Below are 24,384 nucleotides of genomic sequence, written 5' to 3'. Positions count from 1 at the left end.
CTGTATCATCAGTGAGGATTCTGTGAAGGTATCATATCATCCTTCTCAAATTTACTACAACCCTATTTGACACCGCTCCTATACAATACTTAGCCACCTGTCTCTTCTGTCCCAATCTTGACAAGTGACTTGCTGTGGCAGTTCTTTCAGAGTCAACATATTCATGAAACTGTTTGGCATATGGTTATACATTTGACATAAATATTCCAAACATCATCCACTAAGCTCTATATGGGCTCTAGAACAAAAAAATACTCTTCTCCAGAAGTGGAAACATCTCGGTGACGCTGTTATCCTGTAATGTCTAGCATTTTTCGGGTTCTGAAGCTCTCTATTCTTGAATCATTTGAGTCACCATAATTCAAAATCTTCTATCCCTGTCACTGACATGGGGGTTTAGTTTCTGAAAAGGAATAACTTCAGCCATTTGTTAGAAAGTTTTTTAAATCATACTGTAGCAGCCCTATCCCTAGGAGATATAGTCGTCAAAGCTATAGACTTAGAGCACAGAACTGACATTGCCTTCTTCTTGCATACAGCAAGTACACTAATTTTATAAGAAAGTGGATTTTGATGGAGGGTAAAAGAAAAATCGAATTGCAGTTTATAACTTCATGAGGGAATTTTGGTAAACTTTTATAAGGTCGAGAAAATCTAATTCTACTTGACTAAAGTGTATCTGCAGGATGTTTCTTTAACCTGGCTCTTGATTTCTGAGAATCATAATGGCTCTTACCTGCTTGACTTTCCCTCTGTGCTCTCACATGCAACTTTGCCTTCAGTAAAGACTGACAATCTTAATATGAACTGCGGCTGAAATTTAGGTCCCAAATCCAGTGCAACAGCTTTCAAAACATAATGTATACAAGACCTGGGGTTTGTCTAGGGCCTGATGCCTGCTCAGAGATGTGTCTAAATATGCTAGACCTGCAGTTAACAGTAAAGAAATTTTTTTTCATTTTAATATCTCAGAGAATGTTGAAGGGGAGCCAAAAATGTATGCTATAGAAAGCAGTTTTCAAGATTCCCTATCTATCGTCTTATCTCACAGTCCCTGACATCTTTCATCTTCCCTCAATCCTCTCACATTTCAGTCTCCCAGCTCTCAGTTATAATGCTGATGAAGAGGATGGCCACAGGGCAAATAATGAGAATGAGTAGTATTTATTTACTAGGTAAATAAATGAATCGTATTTATTTATATATTGTTCTCTGTGCTTTACATGTGTTAAATTGTTTAATTATCAACCCCAAAACGCTCTGGATCTGTCAGTCTCTCTCTTCTTTTCTCTACTGTTCTTTCCCAAGTCTCTCTCAAATTATAAATTTTGTATAGCCTGACAGCCTTTCTGGCTATATATTTTTTGTTTTATCACTTCTCATCCTTTCTCTTTTTAACCATTATCCATATTCTTTATCACAAAAGACCCAAACAAGGCTGTTAAGAGCTGAATTCTCCAATAGACTAAAAGGACTGGAGGGAGGTAGAAGGACTTGTGGCTGATTGGGAGCACACAGACTTTAGTATCTCTTGTCTCTAACATATGTAGGTTTTACTTAATTGTAATTGACCTGCCTAACGTACACAAAATTTGAGGACACATTTGAAATAAATATATATATTTTCAATAAGTATATTCATATTCATAAGTGCACTGGAACATGATATAAAGATCATTTCTTAAACTAGTTTTTAAATATGTTGAGGTTATGGACCCTTATGAGAATCTGATGGAACTATGAATCTTTATAAAAAATGACAGATGATGGCATATGCCCAACATCATATTTATGCTATTTACTTGATTGAAGTGGAAATACATGTCTTGTATATAAAATGTCTTCTGTATAAATGTATTTACAAAATGTTTCTTTGATTCTTATTATTTTTCATGTAAAATTTGTCACTACTGAAAAAAGAAATAGGTTTAATTGGATACATACAACAGGGAAGTACATTTTAATTCTAACCTAAAGTAAACTTTAATGACAAAGCTACTGCTGTTTGGCATGAATAAAATTTTGAAATTGTAGCAAGATCTCTGATGTGACAATGATCAAGTTGTTTTTGAAACCCAATCAATTTTGACTCTTACTTTTAATGGCAATACAATTTTGACTCTTACTTTTAATGGTAATACAATACAGTGCTGAAACCCCTGACTCATGAAGGTATGTTACAGAAAATAGAATCTGGGCTTCTGTTGCTGACTCTGCTATATAAGGGTAGGCTTGTGTTGAAGAAAACCATCCTGAGTTTAAATTATGTCCTAACATTTACTTTGTCCCTAGACGAGTGAGGTCTAGTTTGGCAATGTCTCCGCCAATAATGGCTTCGTCAGCAAGAACACAATTATGAATGCATGTTTCAATGTTTAGGTTGTCTGAGATAAAGTAATGTTTGAAGGCATTCTGCATTAGTCCAAATATCAGAAGATTTCTGTCTGCAGCCAAGTTAAAACTTTGTGCAGCTGAATCCTCTGAAGCTCTGGAAAGTTTTGCAAAGTTGTCTCCTCCAGTCACCTCTTCCAAAATGGCAGATTAACCAAATGAGCTTGTGGATTTTTTGGCAGCATAATTGGTACTATTTATGTGGGCTTGAACCAAAAGATTTACCTCAGTTATGAAGCCACATGTGTCCATTGTTTGACGAATAATTAGTGAAACTGTTCCTGGAAAATTTTTCTCAAAATCATATTTTTTTATTCAAAAAGAGTATAGAGTTGTTTTCAAATTTAGCAATAAACGGCTAAAAGATTGTTCTCTGAAAAGTCAATAGATTTTGTGCAATAGAGGGGAACACTGTATTTAGGACCTATTTCCTGAGAAAAATTCTCAAAATGATGGGAATTCAAAGGTCAACTGGAAGAATTGAGAACTTGCCTGCCAGTAGATAAAATATTTTAGAATTTTTGCAGAGATTTCTTAACACTGGTACATACAGATGTGGAAAGCCAGTGATTACACTGAATGTCACTATTGTTGCATCTTTTGTGCTCTGATTAGGTGGCATCATGGTCCATTATTCCATGATCACCATATTAAAATAAATGTCAGAAGTTCTGAAGAATTGCTTCTTTAGTGTTATTTCTTTGCTTCAAGCATTAGATCAGCAACATATCCATGACTCACAGCTTCACCAAGTTCTCTTAAAAAATCTGAGGCTTCTTTTATCTGCAAGCTAACCTTGTGAAAAACTTCAAGTTGATATTGCGATGGATCCAAAATGCTGGGAAAATATTTTCAAATCAAGCTTTTTACATAAAAAGAAACTCACTGCCAGGTATACTTGCAAATGGACAGACTTTGTTTTATTATTTTCTCATCAAGACTTTTGACAAGAATCTGATACACGAGAAGTTATTTCAACTATTTGCTAAGTCATATTTGGTAATGAAATAAAGCTGAGTTACATAAATTTTACTCAACTCTAGTAGGCAGAATAATGTCCGTATCCTAATCCCTGGAAGCTTGAATATGCTACCTGACATGGCATAAGGGACTTTGCAGGTGTAACTAAGTTAAGGATCTTGAAATAGAGAGACTATCCTGAACTGGTTAGGTGGGCCCACTGTGATAACAGAGATCCTTAATAGAGAAAGGAGACAAAAGGAGACTCAGAGTCAGAGATGTGAAGAAGCTGTGCTGCCGGCTTTAAAAATGGAGGAGAGCCACAAATCAGGGAATGGAGGCAGCCTCTGGAAGCAGGAAAAGGCAAGCAAACAGATTCTCCTCCAGCCTGCTGACACTTGCTTTTAGCCCAGTAACAGCCAGTTCAGACTTCTGTTCTCCTGAATTAAAAGATAATAAATTTATGTTGTTTTAAGCCACCAAGTTTGTGTTAATTTGTCATGGTAGCAAGAGAAAACTAGTACATCAACTTTTTGAAAAAAATTTTTTTCACATATAAGCTATGCCTTGGGTTAAGTAAAATAAAAGCAAAGTTCCATAATCACAATGCATTTGTTGTTTACTTAAAACTCCTACCGACCAAAAACAAGTCTACAAAAAAAAAGGTAATAATGATTTTGAAGAAGCAACAATGAAGAGTAACATTCCCTGTAGTACCAAGTACTTCTGGACATAAAAATGCCTACATGGCATAAAGTCATATATGGAATTTTTTTTTTGATTGGTCTGTTTCTGCGTTTTGTAGATAACTGTTAGAACTGTAAGAAGCAAATAGCATCTACTCTGAATCAGCCACTCTAAGCCATGCATATATGTTTGTGGAAATACAGTTGACCCTTGAACAACATGGGTTTGAACTGTGCAGGTGCACTTATACATGGATTTTTTTTTTCACCAAATACTACAGTACTACAGCATGCACGGTTGGTTGAATCTGAAGATGTGGAATCTCGAGAGGGAGGAACCAAAGATAAGGAGGGCTGACTATAAATTATACACAGATTTTCAACTGTACGGGGTCAAAGCCCCTAACCCCACCTTGCTCAAGGGTCAACTATATATGTATGTGTGTGTGTATATATACATATACATATATACACACACACATATGTGTATACATATATGTATATATACATATATGTATACATGTGTATATATACACACATATATGTATACATATATGTATATATTATATATAATATACATATACATACATGTATACTTACTACACATATAAAAATTTAATTCTGACTACAACTCTTCAAATTATTTTAATTCTCATTTCATGAGTTTATTTATCCAAAAAATAGTTATTAACCACTATGTTTCAGGCCCTGTGTAATCAATAGGCTCTACATACTAATTGCCTTGATGAAGATAATGTAAAATTCTCAGAGAAAGTAACTGAGGTCCCGAAGAATAAAAAAAATGACTAAATGAAGTCCAGTCACCAAAGCCAAGAAAGAAGTTTTCATTCTGGAAAATAAAAGTTGTGTTGTTTTTATACTCCTTTGCTTTTGGCTTTCCTATACTTATCCATTCTTGACTCAGGAGCCAAAAATGTACTTCAAGCATTGGACCGTACTAGCTGTGCCCAAACACTTTTTGCTTTGTTAATATCCTCTAATTTTCAGGATTAGCTAAATTGCCACTGATGGCTTATCTTACCCCTAAATATAAATATGCTCAACCTTTTATTCTTTCATAGATTCCTGTTCTTTAATTCTTTAGTACTTATCATTATTTTAATTATGCACCTAGTTTATAGTGATTCACTTAATGTTTGATCTCCTGCTGGAGTTTCATGAAGACTGGAACAATTTCTGCTTGTTTGTTCCTTTATCCTAATTCAGTTTTACCAAGTGACTAGTATAGTGTATGGCTTATATCATTTACTTGAAATATATTTGTTGAACAAATGTAGACGTGAACATTTAACCTTTGGTATAGGGCATGCACCTACCAACAAAATCGGGCACTGGAGCTCTCTTACTACTATGTCAGGCGTTGACTCTTGGGTGTTGAAATATGGGGAATTAAGAGAGGTCCAAGAGATTGGCCAGTGCAGCTTGGGAACACTGTGGAACTTGTGGAACTCAGGGTGTTAGTAATCCTAACCCTAACCCTAATATTAACAACCAGTAAAGAACTGTTTCCATATTTTAACAACCAATATACAAGCTGAATATCAGCATGAAGAGACGGATAAAATAGAGCTATATCTTAACTTCTAACTTCAAAGCTTATAATACCAAAGCTCTTTAAAATTTGAACAGATTTAATCATGTGGTTTTATCTCATGTCATGCCCAAATAAGCTTAAAACAAAGTAAAAGAATCAAGTTCATTTGAATTTAGATCCATTTTTATAACGTATTTCCAAGGTTTTCTTAATTTTTCGCCAAAATGTTGATTTTTATTCCAGTGAAGACATCACATGGATGTAAATAACTTATTGTATTTAGATAAACAGATGATTTAAATGTTTTATATTTTTAAAATTTCAGTAGGGTGCTTTTTTCTCATGTATTAAACTTTTTCAAAAATTCATAGTTTTAAAAACATGATTCAAATAAAATTTGTTAAAGCCTTTTATGATTATTGGAACCTTGCTTCTGTGCAACACAGCAGCTGTGGCCACACTCTCTGCCAACAATTGAGCAATGCCAACAGTTGCCTTTTGAAATAAGAATCTGGACACACACCAAAATTAGAAAAGGTAAAATTTTACAGAACTTTCATACTATAAAAAACCTACCACATGTATTTTCCAAAAACTTTTGTTGTTATGTAGTTCCAACCTCTATCTTGTGGCATTTGTGTCTCTTTGCAATCCAATAAAATAAATGACTTTCAAGACTGGCCATCTACCATTCTCCCCTTCAAATATTGCTCCAGTATTGCTCCAGGGGCCATGAAAATATCATACACAAAGTGTTTGTGTCCTCTGCCTAATATGTTTTGCTTGGAAAACATATTACTTACATATTACTTAAAAAGTAAAACATTTTTACTCTTTAAGAACTTCTTTATATTTTTCTTATTAAACATTTCTGATTCCCCAAAACAGATTAGTCCTTTCTCCTCTGGGTTCCAGCATCACGTTGAACAAACTTTTATTCTGGTATTTTAAAAATCATAAGGTAATTGTTTTACATCTCTGCCTTCTGTACTAAACTGAGAATTCTTAAGGGCTGTGTCTATTATTTAATCATCCACATAACCCTAGAACCTAACCTAGTGCCTAAAATTTAGTGGATGTTTCAATGAAAATGTGTGGAAATAAAGTCTTCTAACTACATCGTTATCACCGTTCTTTTTTCTTACAAATCCCAAACTTAGGTAATTTTTAAGACAATTAAAAAGGCCTTCCCTTGACATACCTTGACTTTCTTTGTTATTATTTCCTAATTATCATTAGTGCCTTTTCATTGCTTCTATTGTTCATTTTTCCTGGTCTGTCTTATAATTCCCTTTCTCTTAGCTGAGTGACATAGAGAGAGGTAAAATATAATTAAAAAACCAGTCTGGTTATTAAAATATACTGTCATAAACTTGTCACCTGGCACATTTGTTCTGTTTAGCTTTATGCAAAGCATTGTGATGCATTATTTATAATGCTTTTTCTAGCTCATCTATTAAAGGCAATTAAAACAAAAGGAGGAATAATGTTCTGCATCTGCTTTTACCCCTAGGACCTTCTAGGAAGAGGAACAAGATGAGTTTTGGTATTTATGAAGCTTGTTACCTGTTAGGCCTCGTAACTGAGGCTAACATAACCTTTCACACAATCTTAATTAGATTTGATGTTTTATTTGTCTTCATTAGGAGGCAAATTAATTTTTAATTAAAAAAGAAAAGATTACTGCATCACTGGATTATTAAAAAAACAACTTTCCATTCCTTAATTCTATAAGCAAGACATAATTATCAATGACTCCAGCTTCAGGGTGATAATCTAACCTATTAAATAACTCACTTGTATGGCAAGAAAGAAGAACATTCAAATAGTTTTAATTGAGATATTTTCTAGTTTTATTTTCATGAATATCTTGTGTTAAAAACTAAAACTCTTAAAAGAATTCTTAAAAGTGCAGGAAGCCTACATTTTATATTCATACCTTCTAAAACAACTGGATTTAAGTCACATAGTACTTAGTGTGAATTTCTGTTGGTACTTATTCTTTCCTTCTTTGACAATGACAACACTATATAAATACAGACAGACAGATACAGATATAAAAGAACTGTATTATAAGTAAACTATAAAATGGCATGTTAAAGATATATAGTGAATGAAAACAAATACTGAAGTTAATCTAACTTGGGAACTCTGAAAAATGTGTAGCTCTTACTTCAAGGTTATCTCGCCCAAGGCATAAAGGAACTAGATTGTTTATACTGATTAAGAGGTGATCCTGAGGGAATTCATTTTCTTACTCACCTGGCCAGCCAGGAATTTTGGGCAAAAAACAAACAAACAAACAAATCCTCAGGCAGAGAAATGCAGGAGATAAAAGCCAGAAGAATGGAAGACATGCGCTGAAACATTAAGGAGGAGGGCACAAAGGTTGGGCATGGTGTCTCCCTAACCATAAAGTCCACATATATGAACGTGTGTTTGGTTTATAACCGATACTGACTTGAGACAAACTCTTGTCATAGCTCTAAATCTTACTAAATATATACCTTATAATATTTATACTTATGCTGTGTCTGGAATTCATTTAAGAGACAGCTGAAAGATTTCCCTGCCAGAATTCATATACTGGCTTTGCCAAAGGACCGCAAATGAATTTGTTATATAAAAGCTAGAAGTCAGTAGGGTGTTAACCTGTAGTGATATGACAAATAGGTATATTTGATTATATTTTGATTCATTAATATTTCAAAATAATAGATTTTTTAAAACAAATTTTTTCATAAATCATCTTTTTTTCAATAGTAGTTTAAAAATTGACTCCATGATCTAAATCTTACAGATAAAAAATATTATTTCTAGTAAAACAAAAGAAAAAAATCAGTATTACAGGTGAGATTGCCAAATGGTAAATAGTGAAACAAAACAAAATTAGTTTTGAAATACTAACAAAATTGTGAAATTTAGAGTTTGTCAAAATGTACATCACAAAGTCATAAAGAACTCATCTTTAGTCTTGCTCCAGATGATCTAAAGGAAACGGATAATTTATCAATTTACTTGTGTTAAACTGAGATAATTAACAGCAAAGTAAAGTCCACTCACTATTTTATAAATATAAAAAAAAAAATTCAAGTGAAAAAAAAGTCACCTTGACTATTCATCCAACCTAACACAAAAATTGCAAACATTAAATGTTTTATTTTTTACTAGAATTTCTGCTGCATAGTTGATAACCTCCTGAGTCTTCCAAGCCTGGTCATCATGTTAAAATGATAATGAGGAGAATAAAAATACAACATATATAATAGAATAAAGATTTGCTTTTGCACAGTACCATTTTCCAGGTTGGTTAGCAATCTATCTGGGCCAGACTTTTAACAGACAAAACTGGTTTCTGAAGCTACTTTAACAAGATGCTTTATTCAGATAGTCATAAATATGGATGGACTCTCAGAGAATACTAGTCTAAATTCTCATTGTCAGAGATGGACAAATTGCCACCTGGAAATAGTAAATAACTCTTCTTTTGCCATACAGCCATTTGTGGATTTAATCAAGATTAAACCTCTGTGAAAGACTTATACCCTGAGAACTATAAAACATTAATAAAGCAAACTGAAGATGATTCAAAGAAATGGAAAGATATCCCATGCTCTTGGATTGGAAGAATTAATATTGTTAAAATGGCCATACTATCCAAAGCAGTCTACAATGCAATCCCTATCAAATTGCCCATGACATTTTTCACAGAACTAGAACAAATAATCCTAAAATTCATATGGAACCATAAAAGACCCAGAATTGCCAAAGCAATCCTAAAGAAAAAGAACAAAGCAGGAGGCATAACCCTCCCAGACTTCAGACAATACTACAAAGCTACAGTAATCAAAACAGCATGGAACTGACACAAAAACAGACATATGGATCAATGGAACAGAATAAAGAACCTAGAAATAAATCCACACACCTATAGTCAATTAATCTTTGACAAAGGAGGCAAGAATATACAGTGGGAAAAAGACAGCCTCTTCAGTAAGTGGTGCTGGGAAAGTTGGACAGCCACATGGAAATCAATGAAGTTAGAACACACCCTCTCACCATACATAAAAATAAATTCAAAGTGGCTTAAAGACAAACATAAGACATGACGCTATAAAACTCCTAGAAGCAATCATAGGCAAAACATTCTCTGACATAAATCATACCAATGTTTTCTTAGGTCAGTTACCCAAGTCAATAGAAATAAAAACAAAAATAGACAAATGGGCCCTAATCAAACTTACAAGCTTTTGCACAGCAAAGGAAACCATAAACAAAATGAAAAGACAACCTACAGAATGGGAGAAAATATTTGCAAATGATGTGACTGACAAGAGCTTAATTTCCAAAATATACAAACAGCTCATACAATTCAACAACAAACAAACAACCCAATTGAAAAATGGGCAGAAGACCTAAATAGACATTGCTTCAAAGAAGAAATACAGATGACCAATAGGCACATGAAAATATGCTCAATATCACTAATTATTAGAGAGATGCAAATCAAAACTACAATGAGGTACCACCTCACACTGGCCAGAATGGCCACCATTAAAAAGTCTACAAATAACAAATGCTGGAGAGGGTGTGGAGAAAAGGGAACCCTCCTACACTGTTGGTGGGAATTAAGTTGGCACAGCCACTGTGGAAAACAGTATGGAGGTTCCTTAGAAAACTAAAAATACAATTACCATATAAGCCAGCAATCCAACTCCTGGGCATATATCCAGACACAACTATAATTCAAAAAGATGCATGTGGCAAAAGTGTGTTCACTAAGATGAGTCGTTGATCAGTCGAATAGGTATAAACTTGGTCTGAGGGAGCGCCCTCAAGATGGCAGAGGAGTAAGACGTGGAGATCACCTTCCTCCCCACAAATACATCAAAACTGTATCTACATATGGAACAACTCCTACAGAACACCTACTGAACGCTGGCAGAAGACCTCAGACTTCCCAAAAGGGTGCGCAAGGAGAGGGGATTCAGAGTACCACCTAAACGAGCTCCAGAGACGGGCATGAGCCGTGGCTATCAGCGCGGACCCCAGAGACGGGTGTGAAACACTAAGGCTGCTGCTGCCGCCACCAAGAAGCCTGTGTGAAAGCAGAGGTCACTATCCACAACTCCCCTTCTGGGAGGCTGTGCAGCCAGCCACTGCCAGGGTCCCGTGATCCAGGGACAACTTCCCTGGGAGAACACACGGTGCGCCTCAGGGTGTTGCAACGTCATGCTGGCCTCTGCCGCCACAGGCTCGCCCCGCATTCCATACCCCTCCCTCGCCCGGCCTGAGTGAGCCAGAGCCCCCTAATCAGCTGCTCCTTTAATCCTGTCCTGTCTGGGCGAAGAACAGACGCCCCCAGGTGACCTACATGCAGAGGCAGGGCCAAATCCACAGCTGAACCCCAGGAGCTGTGCGAACAAAGAAGAGAAAGGGAAATTTCTCCCAGCAGCCTCAGGAGCAGTGGATTAAATCTCCACAATCAACTTGTTGTACCTGCATCTGTGGAATACCTGAATAGACAATGAATCATCCCAAAATTGAGGCGGTGGACTTTGGGAGCAACTGTAGACTTGGGGTTTGCTTTCTGTGTCTAATTTGTTTCTGGTTTTATGTTTATCTTAGTTTAGTATTTACAGCTTATTATCATTGGTAGATTTTTTTAATTGATTTGGTGGCTCTCTTCCTTTTTAAATTTTTTTTATATATATTATTTCTTTTTCTTTTTTTTGTGAGTGTGTATGTGTATGCTTCTTTGTGTGATTTTCTCTGTATAGCTTTGCTTTTGCCATTTGTCCTAGAGTTCTGACTGTTTTTTTTTTTTTTTTTTAATATAGTTTTTAGTGCTTGCTGTCATTGGTGGATTTGTTTTTTGGTTTGGTTGCTCTCTCTTTCTCTTTTTTTATTACTTTTTATTTTTAATAATTTTTTAATCTTTTAATAACTTTATTTTTTCATTTTTCTTTCTTTCTTTCTTTCTTTTTTCTCCCTTTTCTTCTGAGCTGTGTGGCTGACAGGGTCTTGAATGAATGAATCTGGTAAAGTAGCAGGATACAAAATTAATGCACAGAAATCTCTTGCATTCCAATACACTAATGATGAAAAATCCGAAAGAGAAATTAAGGAAACACTCCCATTTACCACTGAAACAAAGAGAATTAAATACCTAGGAATAAACCTACCTAAGGAGACAAAAAGGACCTGTATGCAGAAAACTATAAGACACTGATGAAAGAAATTAAAGATGATACAAACAGATGGAGAGATATACCATGTTCTTGGATTGGAAGAGCCAACATTGTGAAAATGACTATCCTACCCAAATCAATCTACAGATTCAATGCAATCCCTATCAAAATACCAATGTCATTTTTCACAGAACTAGAACAAAAGAAATTCACAATTTGTATGGAAACACAAAAGACCCCGAATAGCCAAAGCAGTCTTGAGAAAGAAAAACTGAGCTGGAGGAATCAGGCTCCCTGACTTCAGACTATACTACAAAGCTACAGTAATCAAGACAGTATGGTACTGGCACAAAAACAGAAATATAGAGCAATGGGACACAATAGAAAGCCCAGAGATAAACCCACGCACATATGGTCACCTTATCTTTGATAAAGGAAGCAAGAATATACAGTGGAGAAAAGGCAGCCTCTTCAATAAGTGGTGCTGGGAAAACTGGACAGCTACATGTAAAAGAATGAAATTAGAACACTCCGTAACACCATACACAAAAATAAACTCAAAATGGATTAAAGACCTAAATGCAAGGCCAAGCACCATAAAACTCTTAGAGGAAAACATAGGCAGAACACCCTATGACATAAATCACAGCAAGATCCTTTTTGACCCACCTCCTAGAGAAATGGAAATAAAAACAAAAACAAACAAATGGGACCTAATGAAACTTAAAAGCTTTTGCACAGCAAAGGAAACCATAAACAAGATGAAAAGACAACGCTCAGAATGGGAGAAAATATTTGCAAATGAAGCAACTAACAAAGGATTAATCTCCAAAATTTACAAGCAGCTCATGCAGCTCAATATCAAAAAAACAAACAACCCAATCGAAAAATGGGCAGAAGACCTAAACAGACATTTCTCCAATGAAGATATACAGATTGCCAACAAACACATAAAAGGATGCTCAACATCACTAATCATTGGAGAAATGCAAATCAAGACTACAATGAGGTATCGCCTCACACCGGTCAGAAAGGTTATCATCAAAAAATCTACAAACAATAAATGCTGGAGAGGGTGTGGAGAAAAAGGAACCCTACTGCACTGTTGGTGGGAATTTAAATTGATACAGCCACTATGGAGAACAGCATGGAGGTTCCTCAAAAAACTAAAAATAGAAGTACCATATGACCCAGCAATCCCACTACTGGGCATATACCCTGAGAAAACCATAATTCAAAAAGTGTCATGTACCACAATGTTCATTGAAGCTCTATTTATAATAGCCAGGACATAGAAGCAACCTAAGTGTCCATCGACAGATGAATGGATAAAGAAGATGTGGCACATATATACAATGGAATATTACTCAGCCATAAAATGATATGAAACTGAGTTATTTGTAACGAGGTGGATGGATCTAGAGACTGTCATACAGAGTGAGGTAAGTCAGACAGAGAAAAACAAATACCGTATGCTAACACATATATATGGAATCTAAAAAAAAAAAAAAAAACAGTTCTGAAGAACCTAGGGGCAGGACAGGAATAAAGACACAGACATAGAGAATGGACTTGAGGACACGGGGAGGGGGAAGGGTAAGCTGGGACGAAGTGAGAGAGTGGCATGGACATATATACACTACCAAATGTAAAAGAGATAGCTAGTGGGAAGCAGCCGCATAGCACAGGGAGATCAGCTCGGTGCCTTATGACCACCTACAGGGGTGGGATAGGGAGGATGGGAGGGAGACGCAAGAGGAGGAGATATGGGAATGTATGTATATGTATAGCTGATTCACTCTGTTATACAGCAGAAACTAACACACCATTGTAAAGCAATTATACTCCAATAGAGATGTTAAAAACAACAACAAAAAGCAAAAAGACACACGCACCCCTATATTCATAGCAGCACTATTCGCAATAGTCAAGACATGGAAACAATTTAAATGCCCATGGACAGATGAATGGATAAAGAAGATGTGGTACATATATACAATGGAATACTACTCAGCCATTAAAAAAAACCAAAAAAGCAAGATAATGCCATTTGCAGCAACATGGATGCAACTAAAGATTATCATACTAAGTGAAGTAAGTCAGAAAGAGAAAGACAAGTACCATATGACATCACTTATATGTGGAATCTGAAGTATGACACAAATGAATCTATCTATGAAACAGAAATAGAATCATGGAAATAGAGAACAGACTGGTGGTTGCCAAAGAGGAGGGAGTTGGGGGAGGGATCAAGTGGGAAGTCGGGGTTAGCAGATGTAAGCTTTTATATATAGCATGGTTAAACAACAAGGTCCTACTGAGTAGCACAGAGAACTATACTCAATATCCTATGGTAAACCATAATGGAAAAGAATATAAAAAAAGAATGTATATATATGTATAACTGAATCACTTTGCTGTACAGCAGAAATTAACACAACATTTTAATTCAACTATACTTCAATAAAAAGAAAGAAAAAAGATTCAACCTCTGATCTCTTAATTTCTACTAGAATGTTCTTATTCTATCACGCTTAGTCATTTTCAAGAGAAGTGAAAAAACTAGCTTCCATGTACTTTACTGCACTGCTACAGTCCATACACAATTTATTAATGAACATTAAAAAGATATTAAACCAACACCTTTGACATTGATTTATTATTGTATATTATGAATGACCAAAAAATGGACATTTTTATAGACTTATTTGAATGCAAATGTTCTACGACATGAGATCTAATGTTGAGGACCGACAGCCAGGCACTGGGACATTGATAAATTAGCTTTGGCTCCTGCCCTTATGACCTTAATCAGAAAAATTGTAACCCATCTAGAGGTCATGATACTAGTAACAAGAATGTGTGTTAAGTAAATATATACTTATATATTCATTATATTTTAGCTGTGAGTCCTCGGTTTGATGAGATGACACTGAGGAAAAATGATGTATGAGAGTCTTTTGCATCCATTGTAATTAGTGCTGCTAAACAGAGTTAATGAAGGTGTGAGCATTATTACATCCTTAATGAAAAATGATCTCTAAATATAGTGGGTAAGTTTATGATATATGAACTTATTATCCAACGTCAAAATCTGGGGAAGATTTACCTAATTAAAGTAGAGGCTGTTTTGCCCCAGAGGAAAGAAGGGAAACATGATTTTGAAAATAAATGAAGCTCTCTGTAAGGCTCCCTTAATTTTTAACTCATGAAACAGAAAATTGACTTTTGACAGAATTCTAGACTTTTTTTTTTTGTCAAGACTTTAAAAATCTCTTTACACTAAAAAGCACTATGTCTTCTTGGGGTGGGGGAATGCCTTTGTGGACAATTTGGAAAATGATAAAATCAAACGGCCAACAACCACCTTAGCGGATAAAAAGTCATTACAGTAAATGCCTTCAGATATTGTTAAAAGGAGTCCATCCATTCAGTCCTACACTGTACCAGTTTTCTACTGCTGCCTTGACAAATGATCAGACTCTGAGATTTTAAAAACGATCCAAAGCTACTATCTCACAGTTCTGTAAATTTCAGTGCTTGTTCTTGAAATTCCATTGGGCTTGGCTGGCTTTGATGCCCTTGTTCACAACAGGCTGAAATCAAGGTTTCCATCAGTGGAGGGAGAGAATCAGCTCATACTGGCTGTGGCAGAATTCAATTCCATGGAACTGTAGGGCTGAGGCTCCTGTGGCCTTGCTGTCTGTCATCTGAGGCTCAGTCTCAGTTTCCTGCATTCCCTGGCTCATGGTCCCCATAATCTTCAAAGTCATCACTAGTGGAACTAGTTCTTCTCCTGTTTTGAATGTGTGATCTGCCCTTCTGCCAGTCTCTCTGACTCCAGCAAGGGAAAGTTCTCAGCTTTTCAAGGGGTGCTAAGATGAGATTGGGCCGTTGGGATAATCCAGGATATTTTCTCTATTTAAGGTCTGTAACCTTAATTATATTTGCGAGGTCTTTTTTTGTGATATAACTCAACATATTCACAGGTTCCAGGAATTAGAACATTTTGGGGGAAGGGAAGATTCTCCATTGCACATATATGTTTAAGGGGAGTTCCTATTAGTCTAACTTTGTCAAACGCAGTCTGCACTCACCAAGGAACTTTATTTCAAACTATTGCTAAACAGCTTATGTGAAAAACAAAAGTAAAAGAAGCAGGCTGCTAGTACAGTTTTTATTTATATATGAGCTATGAGGGCACACCACTAGTTTTGTCTTCTTTACATCAGACCGGACTATAGTACATTCCGTGAACTTTATTGTCAGTCAATCGCTATACACATGCCCAAGTCATACCTCCTACTGATAAAGAATAGATGTCATTTTTTTAAAGTAAAGAATACTGTACTATTTCTTGGTATTCAATCTTTACATCAACCCAGACATCTCAACAGAGGATTAGTGCCACTAATAACAAGAATAAAATAAATCACTAACATTTATAAGATTGTTGCAAAGTGCCAGGTTCTGTTCTAAAAGATTTACTTTATTAATTCATTTAAATCTCCAACAACACATGAGGAGGCACTATTATTACCCTCATTTTATACATGAGTGAACCGAGGGAAAACAAGAGTGAATAACTTCCCTGAAGGCATCCAGCTAGGCAATAAAAATGATAACATTGGAATTGCAAGTTTGGCCATAGAATCTGTACTTTAACCACTGCACCATCAGGCAGTCCTCAGTTTGCACAGCACTGCATTGGTGGATCTCCCTGTACATGGGAATCCTACAAAGTGAGATGCGTGCTGTTGTGACGTGCACATGTTCTTGCTAATTCTGTGCAAAGTGAGGACTATCTGTATTGCTTAGGGAAAATTCAAAGATTAGCAGTTTCAATAGGATTCCATACTGGTAGTCATCCGTAACATTTATTATCTTGCTGTATGCGATCTAGGAAAGTAATTCATTACAATAAATGTCTTGGTATTTCCATTTTCAGCAGGCATATATTGGAGCATATCCACTGCCCATAAAATGGGTTAGATATCCTTTAAATTCCCTTATTCTTAACAATTTATAAATAAAGTTTTCCTTATATAATTATCAAAGTATTTGTGTAATAACAGCTACGTGAATTATACACAGTAGGACAATATTATCTACATTTAAAAGGAGAGAGATTTTGTAAGAGCTCTTTGAAAGGAAAACAAAATTCCATGCCAGAACACTTTATTTTGGTTAGATATTAAAACGAGCCACCTAAGGCAGATAGAGGTCAGATACATTTCTTTCGATTAAGCAAAATGATGGAGCTAGGCATTTTTTTTTAATTAATTTATTTTACTTTATTTATTTTTGGCTGTGTTGGGTCTTCGTTTCTGTGCGAGGGCTTTCTCCAGTTGCGGCGAGCGGGGGCCACTCTTCATTGCGGTGCGCGGGCCTCTCACTATCGCGGCCTCTCTAGTTGCGGAGCACAGGCTCCAGACGCGCAGGCTCAGTAGTTGTGGCTCACGGGCCTTGTTGCTCCGCGGCATGTGGGATCTTCCCAGACCAGGGCTCGAACCCGTGTCCCCTGCATTGGCAGGCAGATTCTCAACCACTGAGCCACCAGGGAAGCCCAGAGCTAGGTATTATTAAAAACATACAGACAAGCTAGCATGCTTTAAGCACCTCCTACATAGGAGGGGAAATCCCTACATCTGAGGACAATGGAGCTCAGAAGGATTAAATAGTTCAGTCAAGGTTTATCATTAGTAGATGGCAGGGCTGAGATTTGAATCCAGATCTATTTCCGAAGCTAATTATCCTTCCAGCTGGTCAACCTACTTTATCCAGGTCACAGATGCTGGCTTGCATGTTAATTGTGCTCTTCTGAATTTACATTGTTGAAATTGGATAAAGCTACTCTTGGATTTATCTCCAGTATGTGTTGGCTATTTAATATGGAGGGTATATTTTAAAAATCAATTGAACAGAAGCTAACTAGATGTTGCTTACTTCACTCTCCAAACACTGGGAAGAAGAAAAGGTTGTTTCCATTTAGCTGTAAACATCTCCTTCCTCTTCAACAATATTCTCAAAGGCTTCAATCTTTCCCATCACATATTGAGTCCCCCCAAGCAAGGTGAAATGCAGATTAGAAAACGATTAGTTATAAGCTGAAGTAGATTTTGAAATCATATTGCAGAATTTATGATATTTATTTGCCACTATCTGTGCGATTTATTTATTTAGGTTGTGCACCTACAAGGTGTCAGATTTTAAGCTGGAAATCAATGATACAACAAGGAAGAAAACAGATAAGTGTTCCCATGCAACTTATAGTCTAATGGGAGAAAATCAATTAATAAACAAGTGCGGGTCACCAGACTGGGGAGAATGCTGTGGGAAACATGTCAAAGCTAAGAAAAACAAGAGTGTCGGGGTCGGGAGCCTTGTTCTGATGTTTATTTAGAGTGTTCAGGTAAGGCCTCTATAACCAAATAACACTGGAGCAGAAATATGCAGGAACTGAGTGCAGAGAGCAGTTTAGGAAGAATGAACTGAAGCGATAAAGGTTCTAAAGCAGAAGAAAGCATGCTGTGGTAACGAACCAGCTCGGGAGGCCAGTGTGGCTAGAGTATGATAAGCAGCGGGAGATGTAGCCAGGGCCACCCACGGAAGGCTTGGTTGTGATTAAAAGGACTTTGCGTTTCCTCTCATTATCAGATGGTTGGAATGCTCCGACTCACTCTTTAGAAGGCTCTTTGGGGCTCCCCTGTGGAATAGCCTGGGGGAGGGAGGGGACAGGCAAAGGCAGACTAGCTGGGTGGTTACTGCAATAGTCTGGGCAAGAGATGTTCCTGGCTTGGCTCAGGGTGGCAGCATCGGCGGTGGAGGAGCTCCGTGGTACATTTGGGATATGCTAAGTTTGTGGTGCCACCAGTTACGAAAGATGCGAGAGGCTGGATATTTTGGTCTGGGCTTCAGAGGAGACAGACATTTAGAAACTTAAGATCTGAGAGACAGACTGAGTTTGTCTACAGAGAAGGAGGACAAGAGATAGGGAGAAGACACAGATAATAAAGAGAGGTGAAGTTAGAGACACAGACTGAGGAGTCTGGGATGTAAGGCGGAGTCAGGAGTGGAGGGAGAATGAGTGGCTGCGAGATGGCAGGAAAGGTGAGGAAGAGCAGCGTCCTGAAGGCCAAGGGAAGCAAGTGTTTAAAGGAGGGGCTGAAATGCTGTCCCAGAGGCTGCTGACAGGTCACATGAGGACCGAAAAATGACTGCTGGGTTGATCAACACGCAGGTTACCCTGGCCTCGAAAAGAGCTGTTAAGTGTTTGGAGAGAAATCGTGATTGAGAAAAGAAGAACCATATAACTCTCTCAAGGTATTTTGCTGCAAACGGAAGCAGGGAATTGGGGTAATAAGTGGAGGTGGTTGTGGAGTCAAGATGGTTGTTATATAGAAGTTTTGGGGGGTTGTTTTTTAAGACGTTAGAAATAACATGTTTGAACGCTAAAGAGAAAAGTGAACTGAAAATTCAAGAGAGTGAGGAGAGAGTTGCTGGTGTCATGTCTTGGAGGATCTAAAATGAGAACCTGTTTCCCTTTGGGGGACTGGCTTAGCCAGCTGTTTAGACCAGCCAGGTCACAGTGACAAGGAAGCCAGGCAGAGCCAAGGCGCAGGCTAAAGGGATGTTGCTGAGTGCACGGGGGTGTTACTTTTCTATTTTCTTTTGTTTCCCAAGTTTTATTGAGATATAATCGACATATAAGTTTGTATTAGTTTAAGGCATCCAATACAATGATTACATATATGTATATATTACAAAATGATTACCATAATAAGTTTAGTTAACATCCATCAGCCCACATAGTTACAATTCTTTTCTTGTGATGAGAACTTTTAAGATCTACTCTCTCGGCAACTTTGAGATGTACAACACAGCGTTGTTAACTATAGTCATCTTGTACATTACATCCCAGAACTTATCTCATAACTAAAAGTTTGTACCTTCTGACCACCTTCATCCATTTCCCCTGGATGTTTCTTTTCATCATTGCTCTTTTCTCAGTGAAACAGTAAAAGATTACTTGAGAATGGAGGTGGGGAGTTGTTAAAGATTTGAGGACAGAAGTACAAGTAGGAACTAATGACCTAGGAGAGGGGAAAGGTGAATGGGCTGGGAAATGAAGCAAGATTGCTGGGCAGGTAATACCTGTGATGATTTATGGCAGCTAGAATTTTAATGTTTATCTTTTTTTGCCAGGGGCATGAGGAGGAGAGGGAGAAAATGTTTCTAGCCCAGGTTGTTCTATTCCTATACCATTCTCTGAATAAAGTCTTTGTTCTTTTTTTAGAAGTTCAGGGTAAATAAGCACATCACGCCTTTACCTAGGATGCATATTTTCCATAATTGCCCTAAAGGAGTCATGAGCAACATACACTTATCTAAACCTATTAATTTTTGTTTCTAAACATGTATTGGTACTAGATATACATGAATGAATGAAATGCTAGTGAATTCTAACTAGTCTCTAGGCACTAATCCAAATTCCAACTCCTTCTTGTATGATACTTTACAGAATGTGAAAGTTTCCTTCAACGTATTTTTTATGAACTTATAAGAACCAGTCCTTGAGGAGAGCTAGCTATCTTTTCCTTCCTTTTAATATAAACATAAAAATTAGTATAAAAATGACACTAATATTTCCCAACTGGTATATATGCTTTTTTACCATCACAAATTAATTAAATGATTGACAGACATGGTTAATAGAATCACAGAATGCTGGAACTAGAAAGATCTCAGAGGTCATCAAGTATAATCCATTTAATTTATAAATGATAAAACTGAGACCCAGAGAGTTTAGAAATTTGCTAATAATCTTAATCTGCTGATGAAATTAAATAAAGATTGCTTTGCAATTAGCCTGGTCCCCTTTCCACTTAACACAGTCCATTTTTTTATGTCTTTAACTCTTTTCCTCTTGAATACATAACAAATTATTATTAAATTACATAATTGCTCACATTATTTTATCAATTTATTTGCATGTTAATTAAAGAAGCAATATATGTTCAGTAGAATGTTTTGCTCTGTGGATGTTACTGTATGTAGTGGGTCAAAAGCCATGTCCACCTGGAACCTCAAAATATGACTTTATGTGGAAACAGGACATTTACAGATATAGTTAAGGATCAAGATAAGATAAATACTGGATATGGGTAAGTCCTGAATCCACTGAGATGATTCTTACGAGAGACAAGAAAAAAAAAAAGAAGTACACACTGGCATAGAGGGCAAGCAAAATGACAATGGAAGCAGAGATTGGAGGGATGTGTCTACAAGCCAAGAAATGCCAACGATCACCAGAAATTACCAGAAACTAGGAGAAAGGCATGGGATTGTTGCCTCCTCAAAGCCTCCAGAAGGGACTAACCACACTGACTCCTTGATTTTGGACTTTCAGCCTCCTGAACTGTGAGACAGTACATTTCTGTTGTTTAAAGCCACCCAGCTGTGGTGATGTGTTACGGCAGTCCTAGGACATGAACACCTTAGAGAAGGAAATTTCAAAGCCCATCACCTGAAAAAGCAGTAAAATAAAGGAAACAGGAAAACAAAGAAAAACCAATTCCTTAGTTTATGGCCATTAGTGAGCATTACCATGAAGCTTCCCCACTCACTTGATAACCACATCCCTTCTTCCTTGTCATTAAACTGGAAAAATAAGGTAAATTTTATAATTTCTAACACCACCACATTCGACATTACAAAGACTATATGATACAGTGTTGGGGACTACCAATGGCAAGCCCTTCAGAATTTATCATATATATATATATATTTTTTTTTCATGCCAATACTGGAGAATACTACTTTGATCATGTTTACTGTATATTGCCTGAGACAAGGGTAACATCATGTGGATGTAAGAGCAATTATTTCATAAGTAGCTGCTCTGTACCAGTCTCTGCGCTAAGGGACTTTACATATTCTAGCTCATTTAATTACGAAGCATCAGCATTTGTACCCAAATTAGTTTTCCACTGCTTCCTGACAAGTTATCGCAAGCTTAGTGGCTTAAGACAACACACATTTATTGCCTCACAGTTTCCATGGGTCAGAGGTCTGCACCCTCACTTAGCTGGGTCCTCTGCTCAGGGTCTCAAGGCTGCAATGAGCGTGTGGTTCTCGTTCTCCTTATCTGAGGCTCAGAGAGGGTCCTCTTTCAAGATCATTCAGGTAGTTGGCAGGATTCAGTTCTCTGCAGCTGTAGAACTGATATCCCTGTGTTGCTGTTTTGTTTTGCTGGCTGTTGGCTGAGGGTCACTCTCAGCAGCTAGGGATCCCGGTCACCTGGTCTCCTCCACATGCCATTCATTATCTGGCTCTTTGCTGTTTTCCAGGCCAGGAGAAGAGCCTCTCTGTGTCTCTCACTTCAAAGCTCTGACTTTGCCTCTGACTCAGATTTAAAGACCTCCTGAGACCAGGTCAGGCCTGCTTAAAAGTCAACTACTTAGGCATCTTAAAGCTATCTTTCCCATAGAGTGTAACCTAATCATGGGACTGCATCTCACCATGTCTACAAGTCCTGCCCACACTCTAGGGGAGAGGGTCTTGCAGTAAGTGTTCACCAAGGGGTGGGAATCTTAGGGACCAATTCACAATTTTGTCTACCACCGTATTACTAATAGTGAACGCTGATTGATCCCTTGCATGTGCTTTCATATATAACTCTCTTAAATTTGGAATATGAATACTGGCAGGGGTTTCAGAGATCATTGGCTTAATGCACTGTGGACGCCCTTGCATTTCCTGCTTCCTTTAACATTTCTCCTTACTTAATATGCTTTTAGAATAATCACCCTACAAATGGCCTCAGCGGCCTCACATCTTTTGTTCTCACTTATTTCTAATAGAGGTGGATCACCCTTCCTTAAGTTTCACACGACAGCAACAATATCTAGAGTGAAATGTGAGTTTTATGTTTTTCGAATGAAATGAAATGATTAGAGTGGGGTAACATGTTTTAGAGTTCTAGTAATAGATATACTTTTATCATTTTGAAAAAGGGTTTTCCTAGACTCTCCAAATGAGACCTCTCAGAGCTTCCTACTGAAATAGCTGCAGAACATTAAAAAAGAAAAAAAAAGAAAGAAAGAAAGAAAGAAAACTCACAGCAATATTGGGAACCAGGCCTAGGAACCAACCCAAGGGAGAGAGTCCACTCACTGCAGGGCTGACATGAATAGTGTATCGAGTAATTCCAGAACTCCCTGCCCTCCTCTGAAGCAGCAGGAACATGTCCAATTGAAAGCACATGCATTTACAAAGATGACCCATCTCTTTCCTAGTTTTTGCTGTTTGACTTTTATTTCAGCAATACAATCTTTTCCAAAGGTGAAAACCATGTGACTACTGATTTTTGTGTCACACTCAGTGCTGTTTTACTGACTCTATTCCAAAATCATTTTGTCAAAGTATATTAAAAAAAAAAAAAAAAAAAGCAAAATGGGAGGGAAGAAGGGAGAGTGGCAAGGGAGAAAATGGGGTCTGCGTGTACGTGTGCGTGTGTGTGAATGTTGGTGGTGGTAAGTCCCATCCTAGGAATACAGTCCTTGGAATAAAGCCTCGTCACCTGTTAGGTGTGATGGAGTTCAGATGAGACCTGGTTCAACAAGCAAAGCAAAAGAATACAAAATCATAAAAATGATAGTGGGCCAGAAATCATATGAGTCCAGCAGAGCTAAGCGTGTTTTAGAATCTCAGCATATCAAGCTGCCACTGTTAAGAGTATCAAATCAGAACTCAAGTGCTTAGTGAATGGGGTCAAGGACGATTCACCTGCTCTGCTTTTAGTAAATAATAGGAAGGAAACGATTTTCTGTCATTAAAATATCAGTAACCAGAAGAAAATCAACACGAAGCTTGTGAAAAATATTCCAGGGAAAGAAAGAAAGAAAGAAAGAAAGAAAGAAAGAAAGAAAGAAAGAGAGAGAGAGAGAGAGAGAGAGAGAGGGAGGGAGGGAGGGAGGGAGGGAGGCAGAGGGAGGGGGGGAGAGAGAGAGAGAGAGAGAGAGAGAGAGAGAGGGAGGGAGGGGAGGGGAGGGGAAGAAAGGAAAGGAAAGGAAAGAAAGCTTTGGGGACATGATTCTAAAGATTCAGAAACATCGACACTTAGGGAAAATAAAAGATAAATAGCTAACAGATGTCAAAAACAAAATCAATAGACAAACCAGATTTAGAAACATTTTGAATACAGATAACAGAGGGCTAATAGTTATTATATTTAAAGAATTCTTTTAAATTGACAAGAATGTCATAAATAAAACAGTGAATAAAGATATTATGTGGCACCTGTCAGAAGAACAAATCCTACCAACAAGCAAAACACTTGTTTTTACAGATTCTCTTTTATGCAAAAACTCAGTGATTTCCCCTCCCATTCATTTTCAGAAATTACTTTAAGATCCAAAGAGGAAACAAGACCAATCATTTGAAGAAATCAACTACAGTAGGCCGACAGTGTATATATAAAGAGCAGTATATGCATCTACTATTAGAACACAGACAATAAGATACAGAGGTAAAATAAAATTCTTAAATATTTTGAGTACATTTGAAAAGAACAGTCCCAGTATTATTTGAACAGGACAGA

Source organism: Eschrichtius robustus, chromosome 21 (assembly GCF_028021215.1).
Source record: "Eschrichtius robustus isolate mEscRob2 chromosome 21, mEscRob2.pri, whole genome shotgun sequence".
Classification (NCBI taxonomy): domain Eukaryota; kingdom Metazoa; phylum Chordata; class Mammalia; order Artiodactyla; family Eschrichtiidae; genus Eschrichtius; species Eschrichtius robustus.
This window is presented reverse-complemented; position numbering follows the sequence as displayed.